At 42.3% G+C, this 22,148-nt stretch overlaps 1 long non-coding RNA gene across 1 annotated transcript; it reads right to left on the bottom strand.

Annotated features, from left to right (window-relative positions):
• Nucleotides 1-4,329: 4,329 nt before the first annotated feature.
• Nucleotides 4,330-20,535, bottom strand: LOC112550834. Its single transcript, XR_003094866.1, has 3 exons — nucleotides 20,414-20,535; nucleotides 5,078-5,135; nucleotides 4,330-4,956 (listed from the first exon to the last, which is right to left on the bottom strand). It is a non-coding gene; the product is annotated as an uncharacterized LOC112550834 (long non-coding RNA).
• Between the last annotated feature and the right edge of the window lie 1,613 nt (nucleotides 20,536-22,148).

Genomic DNA, 22,148 nt, shown 5'->3' with positions numbered 1-22,148 from the left:
AGGATCCTGAACTCTATCATCTCATGGTCACAGCTGCCTATGTTGTCATCCACTACTACATCCCCTACCAATTCTTCCCTGATTGTGAGCAGCAGGTCAAGAAGAGCATGGCCTCTAGTTGGTTGCTCCATTACTTGCACCAGGAAGTTGTCCCCAACACTCTACAAAAACTTCCTGGATTGCCTGCGCACTGCTGTACTGCCCTCCCAGCAGATGTCAGGGTGATTGAAGTCCCCCATGAGAACCAGGGCCTATGATCGGGAAACTTTGCTAGCTGTTTGAAGAAAGCCTCATCCACCATTTCCTCCTGGTATGGTGGTCTATAGAAGACCTCCACCATGACATCACCCTTGATGCTCCTCCCTCTGACCCTAACCCAGACCTGTTGAGTCTATCTCCAGCTTCATACTCCAGCTCTAAGCAATCATATGGCTCTTTTACATAAAGTGCAACTCCTCCTCTTCTCTCCTCCCTGCCCTTCCTGAACAGTTTCTACCCATCCATGACAGTGCTCCAGTCATGCAAGCTATCCCACCAAGTCTCTGCTATGCCAATCATATCAGTTTCATGATTGTGCAAGGACTTCCGATTCTTCCTGCTTGTTTCCCAGGCTCTGTGCATGTGTATATAGCACCTAAGGTCACTAGTCTATTGCCCTGCTTTCTCAGAAAGTATGAGCACCTCCCTTGTTGCCCCCTCCTGCTTGCTCTTCCTCCAGGTCTACCATTTCCCCACTTACCTTGGGCCTTGGTCTCCATCCCCTGGCAAACCTAATTTAAAGCCTGCCTCACTAGGTTAGCAAGCCTGTCTTCGAAGATGCTCTTCCCTGTGGATCCCATCTCTTCCCAGCAATCCTTCTTCTTAGAAGAAAATTTCATGATTGAAGAAGCCAAGCCAAAGCCCTGCTGGTGAAACCACCTGTGCAGCCAGGTGTTCATCTGCAGGATGCACCTGCTCCTGCCCAGACCCTTTCCCTTGACTGGAAGGATCAACGAGAACACAACCTGAGCCCCAAACCCCATCACGCTTGCACCCAGAGCTCTGTAGTCACTCTTGATATGCTCAAAGTCTCCCCTGGCAGTATCATGTCCCACATGGATAAGGAACATGGAGTAGTAGTCAGGGGGCCGGATGAGCCTCAGTAGTCCCTCCATGACAGCTCAGATCCAGGCTCGGGGCAAGCAGCAGATGTCCTGAGACAACAGGTCAGGTCAGCTGAAAGAACAGGCAAGACCAGGCTGGGAACCTAAGGCATTTCTGCCTCAGCTCTGTGACAGTTGTGGGGCAGGGCTGGCCCCAGCTCAGCCAAAGTAGGCAGCACTGCCAAGGCTAGCCCTGCAAGGGAGATTAGAGGGGGTTCCTATGCATCCTTGAATACCAGGGGACTGGGACATAGCTTGACTTGGGAGGGTATCTGGGACAGAAGTTCCATAGACCAGTTTAACCTAAATCAGTTAAGTCTGATACTACATCCATCTGGGTTTATCTTAAATTGGGCCTAGCCATTTTGAAACTGATTTATGTGTATTGAACTTCTTTTCTGTTACAGGTTTAAATTGGTTTCCAATCACTTATACCAGTTTGTGTGCAACTTCTGTCCCTAGCCTAGGTGTTGACAGAGAAAATTTTAAAGGCAGTCTTAAAGCAAAACTGGGAGGACAAACAACTTCCATTTACAATGAAACTGGCTGCTGCTACTGTGCTCTTCTAGGGAGCTTCTCTAAAACTTCATTCTCTTTTATCATGGGGTCTGTTCTTTTTCTCTTGCCCTTCATCACCCTACCTGCTGCATGTACGTCAAAGTATTTTAGGGACAGGCCTCATTTCATATATTGTCTTTTCCATCACCTTATTACTGTTCTTTTGAGAGAGGGGGACAGTTTTATCATATGCTCCTTCTGTTATGGAGCCACTCTTGTTTCTCAGCAGCCCAGCTGCTTGCTGTTGCCAAGAGGAAAATATACATTCTAAATAAGATGCTATTATGAGGGGCCAGGAATTTTTTCTGTCATGACACAAGGATTACAAGTAGCACTGAAAATTAACTGAAAACGATTTGTTTTTAATTTAGGCCATTCCCGGGTCTAGCTCTTCCTAACCCTCACATTTTTGCAAAGTGAAGTTCAAGGATACTACAATGCTTTAAGGCCAATGTCAAGTCTGGTATAACTCAATTTTGAATTTCCATGCTTCCATGCATTTAATCAGACATTTTAGCATGAATTGAACACACTGTCATTTTCTTCTTATGGGCATAAATACATATACTTTCAGAGATTTCCACACATGTACACTTTCCTATATATTAATATATTCTGGATGGTACACATAAATAGCTTTTTATAATTCAACTGAAACATTATGTTCATATATAGTCATACTCCAAAAAGAATATTTTATGAATTTAACTATGGCCTTTATATGCCTAGAAATAATTATACTTAAATTTCAAGAACTAGAAAAATGAACTGCAAAATGTTTTTGGGAAGGGGAAGATGGATGATAAGTAAAAAAACACTGCTGCCCTTAATTCTACATCAAGTATAAAGTTCTATGTAACACAGGTGAAGTTGACAAGGTCTAGAAGTTGAAAAACAGGCATGTATCACTCCAACATTATTTCACACAAATACACAGAATTTTGGATCATTTTTGTAATGTCAAGTTTATGCCCTAGTGAATTTTAATGTGATGAAGTTAATGAAAGGAAGTAAAATCATTGGGGGCATTGGGTTTCACTGACTGTGTCTTCCAGTTGCTCTGAGAGTATGTTTACTGACCAACAAAATAACTCTTTCAGCAGCATGGTGGTACAATTTTTCACCTGTACCATTTGGCCAACTGGGTAAGGGACTTAAAAGAAACCAACAACTACTTTTAATCCACAAACTAAAAAAAAAAAAAAAAGTCATTTATACTTTGTGTAAGAACTATTACTATTCACAGATTCTTTTACTCACAGAAATCAAAATGCATTAAGGAAGGTAAGTGGCATTATCTACCCTGTACAAAATGGGAAATTGAAGCTCAGAGAGCTTTAATTACTCACCCAGTCACAAAGCAGCACCTGTCACCTGGGTCTCTAACTCATGCTCTGTTCACTAAGATGTGTCTCTCAATAATGAAATTGATACTGAAATCCTGGTTTCAAGAAGCCAATGGTAAAATTTCCACTGACTTCATTAGGGCCAGGATTTCATTTTAGATTCTTTATACCACTGCAAAACCAAGGTCTGCCAGAAGATAAGATAAAGTATAAGTTTCAGTTGGTTGCATCTGTTGTCCTTAATCTTGATTCATTACCCCAGTTACCAAGAAGCACTGAGACCAGAGTTTATGAAATTTCAGAACAGTACTCTTATCATTAGAACACAGTATGCACAGAAACAACAGAAACAAAATGATAGGTTTTGCTTAGTTATGTGCCCATCCTTTTTGAGGTCTATTTGAAATGTCTTTTCAAGCAGTAGCCTTGGGATGGATAAACATAATAATAATCAAATATTAAAATAATATATACAATATAATGTATTGTATATATTATACAATACATGTATTCATGTATTGTATAATGAATACAATGAATGTATTCATTCAGTGAAAAAAACCAACAGCATGTTCTATCTAAAAAAAATAATTGAACCAAAACACTTGTTGTTGTTTCATGTACAAATGTAGCATTCTGTGAATGGAATCAACTTGCCTGCACCAAACCTAGGTTAGGAAAAAATAGACACAGTAGATTTGTTAACATGTACTTCTGAGTTAATTAGGGGGTTAAATTCAAAACCAAAAGAGAAAAAAAACAAACCTTACTCCTCCAATCCTCCTGACTGAGGTTAACACACACAAAATAGCTACTTTAACTGATACTAAGACATTTTTCCTTCTAGTTTAGCTGTATGACCTATTAGCACCCATACAAAATAACCCTGAATTCACTGAGACAGAATCAGAATGCTGGAAACTGGTGTTTCAGAGATCTGAAAAACATATACAGGTGAGTTCCCAAGTCTCTCAATCTACAGGATAGATGGCATAATGGGTCACAGAACTCACTGACACCTAGCTACTAAGGCCACTGACAGACATGGGAAAAAAGAAACAAAAAACCCAAAATGGAGCTTTATTTTCAGTTCAGCATGCCCCCACACTGAGCACAGCGCATGCCCAGAAGAGGAACTGCATTAGTTTGACCCAGATTGCCCAGCATCTGTATAGATTGCGTGCTTCAGCGGGGCTTCTTGGCACTTTTATCTGAAATCAGCTCTTAGATGAAAGTGCCAAGAAGCCCCACTGAAGCACGCAATCTATAGAGATGCTGGGAAGCTGGGTCAAACTAATGCAGTTCCTCTTCCCGTAAGGGCTGTTTTTTCCCCCCACATCTGTCAGCAGCCCAAAGGTGCCAATTTAAAGACCTTCCAAAATGAATTATAATACATGATTAATTTATGCAACACAATGCTGAATGATCTTTGTTAAATGATATTGGTCAGAATGTTTTTTGTATCCTTTGATGCCAGCTGCAGAACATGTCCTGCTTTTCACTTCTCATTCTTGTGGCTGGATTATTAGTAGAGAGGTAGCAATTACTGCAGGTACCTGCCTGAAATGCAAAATTTGCTAAAAAGCTTCACCCCTGAAGGTCTCAGAGAACTGCAGTATTTTAAGCTGGGTGTTTCTACCATTCAGGATCTCAAGTAGCAGAAGAAAATGAAGCTACTTCTTGTCTGTCAGTTCAAGGGAATGTATCCAAATTGGCCTTTAGGAGGCCCTTTCTGTTCTTCTGAAGGGAAGAATTACGTTGCAGAATGGTGAGTTTCAAGGAACATGTCGTAAATCAAGAAATTACAAGGATCCACAATAGAACAGGCCTTTTTTACTTCTTTAATTCTTATTACTGCTGCATCTTCTTTCTTCTTATATTTTTCTACCTTCTTCATTCAGGCTGAGGAGCTGAAAGAGAGAGAGAGAGAAAAAACAAACAAACCATGGGGGCTGCTGAAGGTGATTCATAATTTCAGAACACACAATAAAGCCAAAATGGTGGGGGAGGCATCCTGGAATATATACCTACCATTTGTGACAGCTTTTTTGCTTCCTTCCTTCTTGGTACTGATATACTGCTGAGGGTTCTGGATAGGGAAAGGAGAACTTCTGAACAAAAATACATCATATTCATATTTGTACTAGGTAAAGACAGCATAATATTGAGTATCCCAAATTAGTTCCCGTCATGTAGCTAAAAGGGAATGGTACCTTTCTCAATAGTCTGTCAAGCTAGGGTGAATTTGACTGAATTTCTCAAAGAAAGGCACACTAGGAGTTGTATACATGTTGTAAGGTATATGTTGTAAATCTGAGAACTTGATTTTGTAAATACATGCAAGATGTTGTTCCAGTCTGAGACTTTATAATGGTCACTTTTTGTAAGCTATTTTTAAAATATTTGTCAAACCAAAGTATTAGTGTATGCTCTAACTCAGGGGTTGTTAACTGGGGGTATACATACCCCCATGGGTACTTGAGAAGGCCCTAGGAGCTATGTGTGGGCAGGTGGGGACTGAGCACTGCCATACACCATCCCATGCTATGCAGGTGCCAAACACCAGACACGGGGGAAGCTTGCATGTGGCGCCTGCCGCCGCTCCACGTCCTCCCGCGTTTGGCCACACACCACCCCCGCAGCTGCCAGGGGTACGCCGATTCAAAAAGGTTGAAAACCCCTGCTCTAGCTAAAGCATAAAAAAACCTGTAAGAGCTTCAAATCAGGCAGGTGTCTTACTCTTAAGTGCCAAGTTGTACCTGGGCTTTCACAGGTGTATTAGATAGGATTCAGGACTCAAGGAGCTGCCTATCTATGCCCTTGCATTTGCATGTAAAGACCAATCACTGTGATACTGAAAAAAATCCACTGTTACATGTTAGCACAGGGGTGGGCAATTATTTTGGGCAGAGGGCCGCTTACCAAGTCGTGGCAAACTGTCGAGGACTGCATGGGTAGCCCTGACCCTTGACAGGAGCCCCGCCCCCTGGTCACCATCTTGGGACCAATACCGGTGGGTCCTAGAGCAGGGCACAGGCTGGCAGGGGTCTGTGGAGCTGGGCTGGGCTGGGCTGCACCAGCAGAGAGAAGGGGGAGCTGGCCCGGCTCCAAAGAGCCCCTGCCAGCCAGGACCCTGTACTCCTGCCATCCTGCTCCGGGCCCTGCTGGCACTGGCCCTGGGACACAAGTGCAGGCCCTGCTCCTGCACCCACTCACTCCCAGTGTCCCCCCAGCCCCATGGTACAGGCAGGGGGCAGCATGCAGCCCTGAACCCCTGCTCCCTGGCAGGGAAGGGGCTGGTGTTGAGCACGAGGGAAAAGAGGCCTCTCGCCTACCCCGTGGCCCACACTCCCTGCCCCCCCCCCCGCCCCATGCCTGAAGCTCTCAGAGCAGGCACAGGCAGCCCCACACAGGCTGCAAGTGGCTGCAGTGTGGGGCACCGGCCATGGGGTGGGGGAGGGGACATTTTCTCCCCCCCCCACGCTCAGCACCAGCTTGTAACCCACCCCCACTGCCAGCCTGGGCCCCACGCAGCTCTGGGCTCTCCCGTCGGGGCTGTGTCGTGGCAGCAGGAGCTGCAGCCCCTCGCTTGCCACGCCAGGCTGTGTTTGCTGCAGTTGCCTGTTCGCGCACTGGGCAACAGCAGCAAACGCTGCCCAGTGTGGCAAGTGTAGGGGGCTGCAGCTGCTGCCGTGGCGCAGCCCCGACGGGAAAGCCTGGAGCCATGCAGGGCTCAGGCTGACAGCTCAGGACAGCCCCGTGAGGGCTGCGAGTGGCTGCAGCAGGGAGGGCCAGGCACAAGGCAGGGAAGGGACCACTTTTCCCTGCAATCTGCACCAGCTTGTCCCCTGCCCTTCCCCACCCCCCCTTACATGAGCTTCCTGCACCAGGGCAGCCACATGGTCCCAGGCCAGAAGCCTCTTCTGGGGCTTCCAGCTGGGAGAGTGGGGCCAGGCAGGCCCTGCTGTTGAACGAGCCCTCTAGGGCTTCCCCTGGGTCCTACTGCCCTTGGTTCCTGTCATCTTTGACAAGAGCCAAGGAGAGATAAATTTTAATTTTCTAAATTTTTTTTAGGGGCCCCACAGGCCAGATAAAATGGCCTTGTGCGCCCATCTGGCCTATGGGCCATATTTTGCCCACCCCTGTGTTAGCATCTAGCAGCAATAAAGGCCCCAAAGAGGACAGGTACATACAGGATGAGAGTTGAGCCATTGCTTTGCCAACAACTTCAAAAGAAGTGGTACTGCTTAGGTGCAAGAGGCACAGGATTTACTTAGCAGCAGATCTGAGAGCTAGAATTTATCTTGCAGTTCTTGCTATGAGTCCTCTCTCTATAACCCTCCCTAGCACCACTCAATAGAAAGAATATGCTGGGCCTGAATGTCAGCTTGGGTAAATCAACACAATTCCAATTACTTTAATAAAGCTATGTGGGTTTACAAAAGCTGAGCATGTAGCAGTTTAAGTCTGATAAGATTTTAGGCCAAACATTTTGATAATGTTTTTTAAACAAGAGATGAAGAAGATGGGAAGATTGCTACAGCATAATACCTGAAATATAAGTACGCTAAGGGGTGGATCCAGAGGAGGTACAGTGGCATAGTTGAACCCCTGCTTTCAGTGCAAGAGCAGCAACTAGGCACTTAAAGTCCCTGAAGCAGGTAAGAGTCTTCCCCCAGTCTCTCCCATCCTCCACATGCTGCTGCCACCTCTGCCTGGTATTGGGGGTGGAGGGGTGGGGATGACTTCAGAATCACTCTTGCCCTACTCCAGCCAGGCTGCATAGGAAGTGGGACTCCCATCCCTACCTTGTTTCCTGGGTGTTCTCTGCACAGAAAAGTGGAACCTGCTCACCATCACCATTGGTCTCTGGCCAAGCCCAGGTCCCCAAAGCAGCTGTTCCCCATAGCCTCAACTGGAATGGGACTCCCCTTCCTGAGTCCAGAGGCATCAGTAAAGAGGGGGAAAGGGGTAGGGTGCTAAGAGCAAGGAGGGGAAAAATTCTTACATAATTCAGGGGTGTAAAAAAATTCCTGTGGTATGGTCTTCCTGTCCCAGTGAGGTAGGGAAGCTGAGAGCAGGGGGCTGCAGCCAATCTACAGTGCCAGTTGCTGCTCCCTGACCCATTTTTTGAAAGCCTGGAATCACCTACAAGCATGCCCAAGGTACAGAATTTGACCTGAGCTGCTAAATCCCTCTTGTATTAATAAATTTTGGAGATGAAGTTCAACAAGGACACATGCAACGTCCTGCACTTAGAATGGAACAAGCCCATGCACCAGTACTGGCTGGGCAACAGCTCTGCAAAAAAGGAGCTGGAGGTTACAGTGGACAATATGCTGAATATGAGCCAGGAGAGTGCCTTTGTTACCAAGGCTAATGTCATACTGGGCTGCATTGATAGTAGAGTTGTGAGAAGCTTCGGTCACCGATTTGATTCAGCGGAGATTTGGCCCGATTCAGTGGCCGAATCTCTGAATTGAATCAGGAGACCCTTTAATCTCTCCAAATTTAATTTATTCAGAGAGATTCGGAAAGATTCAATGATTCAGACATAGACACAGCTTTAAATGTTTTTTTCTACATACCTCAAGGTACCAGGCAGCTCATCAATGCTGAGGTGCTGGGACAGATGCAGCGCCCCATGGGAGTGTGGGGGTTCCCCAGTGCGCTTGGCAGTGGACCCAGAAGTGGACCAGAAGCACTTCCGGTCCACTTCCGGGTCTGCCAGGGAACACGCAGGGGATCTCCCCCTTTGCCTCCTGGCTCAGAGATTCATGCCTCCTGGGTCTGGGGGGGGCACCTGGGGTCTTCCTGCAGCCAACTGCCAAACCGGGAGGGCGTAGGGGGGGTCCCCTGCATGCTCAGTGGCGGACTCAGAAGTGAACTGGAAGTACTTCTGGTCCACTTCTGAGTTCGCTGCTGAGCATGTGGGGGGAGCCCCATGCTCCTGTGGGACACTCCATCTGTCGCAGCATTGCAGCATTCAAGAGCTGCACCTGGTACCCCGAGGTATGTAGAAAAAAACATTTAAAGCTGTGTCTATGGCCAAATCACCGATTCTCTGAATCGGCATCGAATTTTCAGATTCGGATTCAGCCAAATCGAAAAATCGGCACAGTGATCTAAATCAACAAATCGAATCACTGTCCCAGATTCGGGCCAAATCTGAAACCAAATCAAATACAGCCTGTTTCACACATCCCTAATTGGTACAGAAAGGATGTGGACAAGTTGGAGAGAGTCCAACAGAGGACAACAAAAATGGTGAGGGGTTAGGGCACATAACTTATGAGGAAAGACTGAGGGAACTGGGGTTATTTAGTCTACAGAAGAGGAGATTGAGAGGGGACTTAATAGTAGCCTTCAGCTCAAAGAAAAAAAGCACAGGCTCAGGGGGACCTGGTGGCTGCCTACAAGTATATAAGGGGTGTACATCAGGATTTCGGGGAATGCCTGTTCACCAGAGTGCCCCATGGAATGACAAGGTCAAACAGTCACAAACTCCTCCAAGACCGTTTCAGGCTGGACATAAGGAAGAACTTCTTTACTGTCCGAGTTCCCAAGGCCTAGAACAGACTGCCACCAGAGGTGGTGCAAGCACCTACTCTGGACTCCTTTAAGAGTCAATTGGACATTTATCTTGCTAGGATCCTGTGACACAAGCTGATTTCCTGCCCCTGGGGCAGGGGGCTGGACTCAATGATCTTTGGGGTCCCTTCCAGCCCTAGTGTCTATGAAATCTATGAACTGCCTGAAGGGGGGTCAAAAGAGGATGGAGCTAGACTGTTCTCAGTGGTGGCAGATGGCAGAACAAGGAGCAGTCTTAAGTTGCAGCAAGGGATGTTTAGGTTAGATATTAGGAAGAATTTTCTCACTAGGAGAGTAGGTAAAACACTGGAACAGGTTATCCAGAGAGGTGGTGGAAGCTCCAACCTTGGAGCTTTTCAAAACCCAGCTAGACAAAGCTTTGGCTGGGATGATCTAGTTGAGGATGGTCCTGCTTTGAACAGGGGGTTGGACTAGATGACCTCTTAAGGTCCATTCCAAACCTAACTTTCTATGATTCTATACATTGATGACAGAGGGAGGATATTCAGAACCATGACCAATCCAATCTGGAATGAATTATACTCATGGAAAATTAACATAATACTAAAGATCCTTCATTAAGTAAAACTTGTTATAGATTAGAATTCTTAAGTAATTTTTTGAAGATATAAACTAGCACATCTGATGATAGAAGTTTATCTTCCTACTTTTGGAGAGCTCAAAGTTACTTAGGAGAAGCTCTGTATTGCCAACCACAGCCATTTTAGGAATACACTCTTTTAATCCAAAAATGCTATTAATTCCATGAATAATTTCCCCCATAAGAAGATTTCTGCTGCTCTATAAGCTTTTAAATTTACATTTGTAATATATTGAAAAAAAAACCCTATAAACCTTTGAGCTCTGCATTAAAAGATATGGTAAGAACTTCCAGGCACTTGTTTTCTCATGCAATAAATTACCCACAGTATTTATGTACCTGCCAAGATCCATTTATTTGAAGTGAGACTAATAGCTGGCATGCTCTCAAAATTCAATTGCTCTAAGAAAAGTCAAGTATAAAATAATGTTGACATATCTAAAAAGGAACTGTTGTTTATTTGGGGGGGGGGGGGGGTTGTATCCAAGGTAAAATTGTGGATTTATTGGAGGCAAAATTCAGCACATTTAGTAGTTTTAAGCATGCTGAGTGGAACCAGAAATGCATTGGGTTACTCTCACCTCTGAATGCTTGACTGAGCAACTTAATCTGACATATCTGCATTTGCAAATGGGTTCATAAGTATGTATGAAGAGGTAAATAACTCTGGAAGGTAACTGAAGCTGTTATATCGATACTAATTTAGCATTAAGAAAATCTATATTTTTCGTGTGTGAAAAAACATCTCTTAATAGCCTTGTCAGATAGTTTAACATTTACTGTACAAAAACTGCCAACTATGGAACATTTTTCCACAATAGTTCAAAATCCATGGTGAAATGGTAATACAGGTGTGTTACAGGCAACCCAGTTAATACTTGCCCTGTCTTCATGATTCTTTTTAAAACTCAAGCTACATTGAGGTGTCAGTAGAAATAGCTTTAAGTGCACCAAGTAGTAGGTGTGCATGCCTTCAATAGTTCTCCTGTTGTGCTAGAGACAGAGAGAGTAATTTACAGTCCACAATAAAGGAGGTGGCACACTCCTACAGTTTATCTACTAACAAGGACACAGCTATGGTCTTGACATATACTTGTACTCCCTGATAAACACCTGTCAGAAACAGTTTCAGTATAAATTGGCCATGCCTTGAGTCAGGGGGATGATGGACAAGGTGCCTTCCAGCTCTGTTTTCTAGGATTCTATCATTCTGTCTGTCCAAGACCCAGTTCAGTTGTTCCTGGTTTGGTGGCGGGGAGGGGAAGATTTGCTACTGTTGCCCAGCACGGCAAGCGGGGGGGCCGCAGCAGTCATTATTTTTGCCCAAGCACTGGAGTTGCAATTTATAGTATCAACGGCTATAATAAAGGCTATACAGCTGTCATTGCATTTAGTGCAATATAGCGTTTGTCTTGTTTAAACAAAGTTAACATCACTTTATATAACAGATGTCTAATTGGTACAGAGTGATTCAAGAGAGATTTAATCATTAAATTATAATTGCTAGTTGATTAATTTGAATAAAAAGAGTACTATCTATCTACATTATACAGTATATAGTATCACATGTCTTTAATGTGCTTTTAGTCATCTGCCCTGGAGTATCAATTGAAATGGAGCTGCCAAATCCCCAGTGTTTTTCTAAGAAAACAACTATAGTGACACAGTATACCAAATCAAACAGTAGACAGACAAGTCCCTCAGCCCAGCCTTAATGTGCTGATGCTAGAATTATATGGAAAAAAACATATATTCCAAGTCAAACCAAAGAAATTGGCAGAATAAAATTAAGCTTTAGGAGATAATTTTATTTGGAATAAGTTGGCTTACAGTTTTGCACTAAAATGGAATGCTTATATTTTTTGACCAATCTAACCTTCGGAGAGCTGTACAGTTTGGCACTTAGATCAACCTAACTAGGGCTCTAAAGTTAGGTACAGAAGTCACACAAACTGGTATAAGTGACTGGAAACCAGTCTAAACCTGTAACAAAACAGAAGTTCAGTATACACAGACTCATTTCAAAATGGTGGGACCCAGTTTAAAATAGACTCGGATGGAGGTAGTAACCAATTGATCAGTTTGGGTTAGATCAGTCTATTGAACTTCTGTGCCAGATCCCCTACTGACTCAAGTTAAATTGCAGTATCCTGGCATCCCAGAATGCTTTGCAGCTTCCCCCACTAACACCTGTTTGTAGGGTGGGTGGGCTAGCCTTGGCCCACACTCATGTGCCCGAGCTCCAAAGGCTCTGCTCCCTAGCCCTGTGTCCTGCCTGTATCCATCAGCCAGGCCATGCAGTGGGGATGAAGAGGAAGGAGGGGAGGAAGAGAAGAAGAAAAAGGGGGAGAAGGGGAGAAAGGGGGACCCGCCCCCACCCTGCCCCCCCCCACTTGACCCGCCAGGAACCACTGGAGAGACACACTAGCAACTGAAATTGTTAGTTTTGTTCTTCCCCAAAGTCATTTCATGTTTTATATTTAATTGATGGTACTACCAAAGTGATTTTGCCAACCCCAAGATAATAATAATAAATGACACTAAACTGAAGTAGTAAACCTCTAGATCATTGGTTCTCAACCTTTTTAAAATCAAGACATCCCTCATTTGACTCAAAGAACCCCCTAGAAAATGTCAGTTCCTAAGATTCAGTAGTATTTTGACTACAGACCACCTCTTATGTTGTAAAGAACTCAGAAAGACAACAGGCCAGAAAGGATTCCATGGTATCAAAAACAATCTGAAATCTTTGGGTTCATCTTGGGAATCCTGTGCAGGTATTTTCACAGTGCTAATATTGTATGACCCCCTTAAAAGGATTTTCAGCACCCTAGTTGAGAATCACTGCTCTGATGAAGTAGCAAATAGCAAGATTTTTCTTTTTTTCCCTTAAGGAAGTAGGTTTCACACCCAGTAGCCAAAAAGAAGTCAACAAGATGACATATTTCATGTCAACTGAACCAAAATAAGCAGAAAGAAACATTTGCTCTCTATTCATGCAGTCACTCTTCAGTGTCTACATAGCCTGACAATAAAAACTGAAAATATGAACATGGGAATTTGTTAGGACTGAAAACAAGGGGGAAAACAATAACTACAACTTTTTGTCAAAACATTTACTTTAATAAAAATGGGAACATTTATAACAAAATTCAGCAAAAAATATTCTTAGCCAGACAACTTAAAGATATATAGACAGACATATTAATATAATTAAGTACACACAAACACATGCTTGAAATGGATAATGGGATTCAAAGAGTACATGGAGTAACTACCATAATGATATACAAAATAAAATTACCTGTCTAGGTCACTGTGTTTATAATCCTGGGGGAAAATGAGGTAGTGCTATTTTGTATCAGTAATTTAGAACCAAATGGTAAAACTTTTGGAAGTGTACAGGCAACATAACATTTTGAAGTAACAGACTCTTTATAAATATTGAGATAAATAATGGGATTCATAAAGAAGGTATAATAACTACAAGAATATTATATAAAATCTATAAATTCAGGTCACTGAGTTTATATTCTGGTGGAACAGAAAGGTAATATTTTATATCAATAAGTAAGAATGAAGTGTCAAATCTTTTGCAAATGTATAAGCAGTGTTGCAACCATATTAAGTTAGAGTATCTTTATTGCTACTGAAAAGGTGGTAGGAAATTTTCTATTTAGAAAATTATCATTCTATGAAAAATTAGATCAATACAAAGATAAGACTGCGAGCTCTACAAGATACCATGAGTTACTGGATACCTTCCACTTCTGCTGATTTTAATGGGGATTGGAAAGACATAGCTAGCATTAAGTATCTACTGGGATGGACTCTGTAAGTATTTTCTGCTGTAGAGAGCACCTTAGAACTAATGTCACTTTTTTTCTACTGCAGTTAAAACTTGCTCTCCCTCCTTCCCCACACAAAAATAAAAATCAGACAAAATCAAAAAATAAGTACACATGGAAAAATTACTGAAAAAGATAGTAGTATGTAATACCTTTATTTTACATTTTCTGCTCAATGCGTACAAATTATAGGAGCTGACGAAGTAGTTAATTGCCTACAACAGCTCGTGCCTCGCTGCACCAGTTAGTCTCTAAGAATGTAAGCAGACATCTCATTTGTCCTGGGAAAAGGCATTTTGTCCCACAACCCAAAGGAGTTGGGTTTTTTCCTGCAGCCCAACTGCAATAAGTCTACTGTCTCACTTCAAGTCTCACCAAGTATTCAGGATAAAACGTGCTATTGCTCTTTACTGGGACACTACAGTATGCATCTGTTAGGGAATGACCTTGTGATAACCTTATGAGCTGGCCAGGACGTATGCTCTTGCTTGCCACTGACTGGGGGAGCAAGGGCAATGGAACTTGGAAGTATGTAAATGACTGTGCTGCTCCTGTTCTGTTCTGGGTTGAAACCTGAGGCAAATCAGGACGTCAAATTTGACATCCATTTACCGCTTTAGGTGCCACCCTGCCCTACCTTTTACTTAACTTCAGATTAATTGTGTCCAAACTATTGTAAGTTAAGTAGTAACTTCAAGATAGTTTTACTAATTCTGAGATTCAATGCTGAATTTTTAACATGGAACAATGAAAAAAGAAGAGAAGTTATAGAAAAAGTTGCAAAGAAGGAAAAAATATATACCCACACCATCTGATTCCTAATGGAAAGAATAATATTAGTTGCATAGTGGGAGATACTATACAATATGAATTTTTAAAATTGCTTGAAACAGACCTGGTCAAATACTGCACTTGATTAAAATAATTAATGGAAAATATTTTATTTTACAAATTAAGTTCGGAAAAGAGCTTCAAATTAGACTCCAGATTTGTATCTAGAATTTTGTAGCTAAAAGCTACTGGTAAATGTTAATAACAAAACTTCGATTTCTTTCGCAAAAACTTGTTCTGGACCAAATGGTGTTATTTTGCTGACTTCTTCCTTCATACATTTGTACATTCTTCCTTCAGCTTTGTAGACCAAAGTAATCCTATTCTTCTTTTTAATCTACTTGCATTTCTTGGGTTCTGCTTCTATTCTCCACTCCTGTATAGTTGGCACCTTCTTTCTGCTAATTCACAATCCCTTTCAATTTCTTCTCACTCCTCATTCTCTGCTTACAGTCTCACAGATTTCTTTTGATGATAATAAATGTCAGGAGCTAGCAGAAGTTCTCCATCTACTGTTAGTTCTTTTAACCCTCAGTGCTACTGAGGTCTATATTTAGAGCCTCAGCTTAATCTTCTCAAACTCTCTCAATTCCCATGGAGAAAACAGAAACTATCCTCAAAATCATTCATTTCTCTCCTTTCCTAAGTCTTTTCCATATTCATTTTTCACAATCATTCTTCTACATCTGAGGCTGTTGACAAGTATTTAACATATTTAGATGCTTATTTTCATTATTATTTGCATTATAGTGTATCCGATGGACTCACTTGAGATCGGAGACGCTATTGCGTGAGACACTGAACAGGGACATGGTAAAAGACAGCCCTGTTACAGGATCTCCTGACTCCCAGTCCAGTGCTTTAACCATAAAACTATACTTTACATATAGATGATGATATGTTAAGGAAAAAATACTAGCCATAAACATGATGGATGATTCCATTATGACTGCCATGGAGGAAGAAGAAAAATTTCAATTCTGTGACAGGGGTATAGGTTATAGCCATGTTCATCTAAGAACATAGGCAGACAAGGTTCAGATGCTTCCTCAGCCTAATGAAGGGTATTTAAACTCAAAAGCTTGCTAAGAAGAATTTTTTCCAACTATTTGAGTTGGTCTAATAAAAGATATCAGATTTACCCAAAGAACCTTGTCTGCCTTCAATTCTGTGAGTCATTTAATAAAATTTAGTATCTGATGGTGAATATTATTTGAGATGCTCAAAATTTTGCTATGGCAGTAGTTCCCAAGCTATGATCTAGAAGGCCATAATAAGTAGCCCACAAATTGCACCAGGTACCTCCCCCTTTTCAATTAAGAGATTGAGACTAAAGATACGTAGTAGTCCATAAGAAGTTGTAAAAATTGACAATGATCTGCTGTGACAAAACTTTTGGGAGCCACCACAACACAGGAATGTAGTCCAATTGGCTGTCCAAAAAAGAGACAATAATGCCAATACAGACAATTTGGAAGAGATATTCTTGCAGTAAAATATAAAGCTTAAATGAAAAAGAAAAAAAATATTCTGGTAAAAATAATTTTCATTGTCTATAACAATCCTATAAAAATCTGCTCCATATGCATGAAATAATGAAATAATTTGTATTACAAAAAACTCTCAAACAAGAACAAGCTGCATCATATTGGGTGCCTGTATGCGAGCCGGGAGGCTGCTCTGATGCGCTGTAATTACAAAGCACTGAAGCGGATTTAATTAATTGAGCATGCTAATTAGCACACTCCAGCAGACTTCAGCCAGCCTACGCATCTCATGTATCAGCATCCCCATGCTTCAAAATGGTGGCAGGGTAACTAAAGCTCATTTGATAAGCTTTAGATAAAGTGCCCCCCACCACCATTTTGAAGCATGGGGACACCGACAGGCGAGACACTCTGGGTGCTTTAATTAGAGCATCTCTCAGAACCACTCTAAAGAACACCCCCATCCCCCAAGCATGTATAAAAATGCCCATTATGTCTAGAGCAGCAGATCCCAAACTGACAGATGGTGCACCATGAATTTAAAACAATACAACCCTAAGTACCAGCAGCAAATTTTTGTCATATAAAGTAATTATAATAAATCTGTTAACATACACCACTGACAGGTTGTCTGCGTACCACTGGTGGTACACATACCACAGATTAGGAACTGCTGGTCTAGAGGCTTTTAATGAAGATAACTGCCCTTTAGAGAAAAAGGTTCCAAGGAGTATTCCATACTTCATCATAAAAAAGTAACATGGTAACCACTGCCAAAACTGGTATCATCAGAGATCACTTGCAAGCTCTCAAGCAACAAAAATATCTTCATTAAGCTGCAAAAATTAACACTTGTTGATCCTTGGCTAACTGGTGACAAAGGAAATATAAGTCAAATACTTTGTCTAAAATGGCTGTTTAAGAAAATCCCTTAGAGTTTCTTGTAGATGATTTAACAAGCAACCAGTTGTAGAGGGAGTTCTCTGTAGATGGCAAGCTAATGAAATGTGACAGGTTGAATGGTGCAAAGATAATGGGCTGAGCTCTCCACTGACTGTAAAGCAGAAGCTGATTAAAGTTAAGATTTTAGGGGGTGGGGAACAGCCAACCAAACAAAAACTTAAAATTGATTTGAAAACAATTATGTATACAGATACTGTATATCAAAGGACAAAGGTACCTAAAGTTCAACTGAGTGGAATTTAGACACCCAAGAATGAGTGATTTATCCATGGTATCACATCCTAACAACTTAAGTGGCTACATTTTTGCAAGTAAAACTTAAGGCCTTGTCACATTTTACACTGAACTGCGCAAATTTTGATTGGTATTAGTAAGTTTGGAGCGTTCACATTCAGGCTAGCAGAGGCCGGAAAGACTCAAAGGTATGAATCCCCCCTCTCCTTTCTGGATTTCCCATCTGCTCCCTGGGGTCCCCCCCTCCCTGCCGTGCCCAGGGCTCCCCTCCTGCCCCTTGGGTTTGCCCAATGCTTCTTGGGGTTCCCCCAAGCATCCCTCCACCCCCAGGGCAGGACTTACTTGTGGCTGCTCCCCCATCCCCATCCCCTCCCACTTACTTGTGGCTGCCTGCACTGTCCGTCTTAAGGAAGCAGAGGGGGAAAGTTTAACCTGCCTGCCAGGCTACAGCTGCTGCCAGGCTGCTGCTCTCCTGGCCCAGAGAACAGTAGCAGTGGGGACAGCAGCCAGAATGGTATTTTAACCCTTCTCTGCCTGCTCCCCTAACACAGACAGTGCAGGCAGCCACAAATCAGTGGGAGAGAATGGGGAGGCAGGCAGTGGGGCTGATCCAGGTCAGCAGGAGAACAGGGTAGTTGGGGTATTTACACTAAATTGTACCCTAGAGTGGCTACACCTTAGTGTAACTTGAGCTGGGTAACATGGATCAGAGATAATCCTGCCCTGGAGTGGCAATATCTGAACTGCATAATGAGTGCTTAAAACCAGTTTCAGGTGTTAATGTGTGCACAATGTGAGCATTAAGAACTCCAGGAGCAACCTAAAATTCCTGCATAACAAACCCCTTAGGTGCTTAGAATTCTGATACTGTGAATTCCCAGAACCACTCAACTTACTGAATTGAACATCTCAACACATTTCTTCGAAGGCCCTTTGGTGCCAAAGTCTAAGTATTGTTTCAGGCCATGAATCTCAGTCTCACATAGAAATCTGAGTCCAGAAGAAGGTCAGGATTTCATAACCCCCTCTCTATAGCAGTAGGAGATTAGCTAATTAAAATGTCTTCTCGTTCATTGTGTTGGGTGTTATGAATCACTTCTGAGGAGTCTAATTTTCCCCATTCATTGTACAAGGAACTTGGGTAACTAACAAACTCATGAGTTCTGCTCCCAGGGTAGACATTAACAGTTTGATTGTGATGACATCCATGTCACCATCACCTTGTGGATCTAGAACTGTGTGTTTAAGGTCTAAAAGTTAAACTGCAAAGGTTCTATTTGCTTACTAAAAGTAAGTATATTTATCTAAGTACTTCATAGATCTTACAGCAAATCAGAACTTCCTACACAAAATTCACAGTAACTTCTGTTCTAATTATATCATTTACCTCTTTCCTACAATTAAATATACATATTTAAAAGTAGTGTAAATGTATAAATCACAAGTATATGTAGCTAGCCTAATATAATACCAGAAACTCCTTGGAAGTATTCCTTGGAACAGTTTTTCAAAAAACACAGATCCTGATCTGAATAAGATCAGAATAAGATTGCAAAAGATAAAGTATAAATGGTACAATAATAACAATTATTGACCAGGTCATTCAAAAAATTCTTAGACAATTTTTACTTATAACATAAAAAATGAGAAGTTCAACACTGTTTAACATAATGGGTTGATACCAATAAGACTATAGGTAAGAAAAATTCTTAAAGAAGATATCTGAGAAGGATCTTGGCAGACTTGGAAGTATCCAAATACCTGCAAGATACATTTGCTAGAAGAAAAATATTGCTTGTAGGGAAGATAAACTATTTCTGCATTGGAAGTGCCAATGAAGGTGGGTTTTTTTTTAACCCAAGGAGTATGAACAGCTGATATCAGTAGGATACAGGTAGCAGGATACAAGTACCCAGGAAAAGCCCTTAGAATTGGAAGACAGTGACAGGATGTTCTCAGTGGAAATCTACTAAATACAGAATCTCCCTTAGGAGCAATCCTGTTAGGTTTTGTCTGGCCGCTCAAAGCGCACACAAAACCACCTCCTTCTCTCAAGGATGGTTGCAATGAAGTCTATGCCAGTGACTTATTTCCTTTTGCACAAATAAATCAAAGATTTAACACAGCTTTAAATGGACCAGAGAGAGTCGGGACAGTAATTTTATAAATGGTCTCCCACAATATTCTCACAAGCAAGCTAAGGAAGTACAGGTTGGATTAATGGGCTGTAAGGTAGAAACAAAACTGGCTGGATCATCAGGCTCTAAAGGTAGTAATCAATGACTCAATATCTGGTTGGTAGCCAAAAATCAAGTGGAGTGCTCCAAGGGTTGGTCCTGGAGCTGGCTTTGTTCAATATCTTCATCAAGGAACTGGAAGATAGGATGAAGTGCACTCTCAGCAAGTTTGCAAATGACACCAAGCTGGAGGGACAACCATACCCTCTAGAGTATCGGCTAGAGTTTCAGAGTCACCTAGACAAATTGCAGAACTGGAACACTCCAACAGCAGGAAGTTATCCTCAGCACTCTCCAAAAACTTCTGTGACTGCCTGTGCACTGCTCTATTGCCCTCCCAGCAAATGTCAGGGTGATCGAAGTCCCCCACGAGAACCAGAGTCTGAGATTGGGAAAATTCTGCTAGCTCTTTGAAGAAAGACCTCTTATACTTCTTGAAAAGAAAACAATACTTTGTTAAGATGCCCAAGCCGTTAGAAAATAAGTAACTAGACAAAATAGAGTAGTACAAGAGACATTATCAAAGTATAGAACTGAAGAAATTCATCAGGTATAAGTGACTAAAGTTGACTTACTGTTACTTATTAATACTTTCTGAAAACAGGAAGTCATGGTCATCAATGGTATCAAGCAGACTTCTTAGGTGACACATATTCTGAGATGGAATGATGCACATACAGAGATGGACGGCATATATGATCTGTAAATTGACTTTAAATAAACAGGTACTCTAATATTAGAACCACTTTTTAAACTTCAGATTGCAATAAATGAAAAGGTCAGTTTTGATCAGTCAGCATTCAAACAATGGTATCACAACATTTATATTGATGAACTGCAGCTGCCACTATTAATATGATTTTAGTGATAAATCAAGCAGCTGAGGATAAACCAAAGGGGAAAGCAATGTCTGCAAGTGATTCTGAACTCATATGAAAAATCCATGAATTTCAGATGTTAAAATGAGATTTTATGACATTATAGAATTACAATACAGTACCAATGTAAATCCACCAGTTACACTGATGAACATGAGTCTCAGACATTCTGTTTTGTATACTTTGATATCAGAAGTGAAAGACTTGAGCAGGAAGTGCCCTGGGCATGTGGGTAGGAAATAAAAATACATTTTTAGCTTTGACAGCTAAGAGAAGTGATGTCTTCCCTTAGACATTTAATTAATTAATCTTATTCCTGAGGAGGTGTTACTATGATATTAAGGGTGCAAACATGCATATAAGTTTCATTCTCACTTTTTTTTTTTTTTTTTTTTTTTAACCACATAACAATTAGAGCATAATAGCCACTGTCCCTGTGAAATGTTCCCCTTTTGAAAAGGTTTCAAATGGATGTAGAAGGGTAGTAAAGCACTGGGACAGGTTACCCAGAGAATTAACCATCCTTGTGTCACAACCCAAAGTTGTGAGTTTTGTTTTGTGTGTGCTTCGGCACTGCTAAATTATGTTCCCGCTAAATTGCAGCTTTTTTGCATGGTGGAGTTCTCTGCTACAGAGAAGAACTCCGGTGCAACGGAGAATTTTCCCGCCAATTTGTAGCTTTCTTTGCATGGTGCATTTCTTTTGCATCTCAGAAATGCATGGTGCAAAGGAGTTCCCGCCATTTGTATTTTAATTCGAGCCCCATTATTGGCTTGTGTTAAATTATGCACACGTGGTGGCTAGCAATTGGCTTGCTAGCCGTATAAAGAGCTTGGGTGGTTTCCGTCCAAGTTGGAGAGAGAGCAATTGGAGTTCGAGAGGGAGAGCGTGAAGATCTCCAAGCGCTGCGGATCCTTACGAACCCAACGCATTTCTTAAGAAGGCAACAGAGGTCTAAACAGCCTCTGGCCTCTCCCCGTCGCCGAGCGCAATCCTAGACGTATCCCTATCCTATATACTCAAGATCCGAACCCACGGAGCTTTAACAACTCCAGGGCCAGAGAGCCGAACCAAACCCACGGAGCTTCGACAACTCCATGGAAAAGAAATTGCCGAACCCGCGGAGCCTTAACAACTCCGGGGCCCAAGAACCGAGTTTGTCATAGTCCTCCAACGAGGATTTAAGCGGAGCTGAACCTGGAAACTGTCCAGCCTACACCATGACCATCTTGGGTGTAAGTAAATAATCTTTGAATCAACCACTACGCCTCTGTGACTAATTCTAGCCCGTGCATGCCTTGCCGCCGCACGGTCTCCTCTGACCCTGCGTGCCCGGGCTGCTGGCCACAGCCCGTGTGCGCAAAGACGGGTCCGCATATCGCTCCCAGCTCGTACATGGCGACATGGATGGGATCGGGAGGCAGCCCGCACC

Source organism: Alligator sinensis, unplaced genomic scaffold (genome assembly GCF_000455745.1).
Source record: "Alligator sinensis unplaced genomic scaffold, ASM45574v1 scaffold528_1, whole genome shotgun sequence".
Lineage (NCBI taxonomy): Eukaryota > Metazoa > Chordata > Crocodylia > Alligatoridae > Alligator > Alligator sinensis.
Note: the sequence above shows the minus strand (reverse complement) of the source record. Positions and strands in the feature narration are given on the sequence as shown.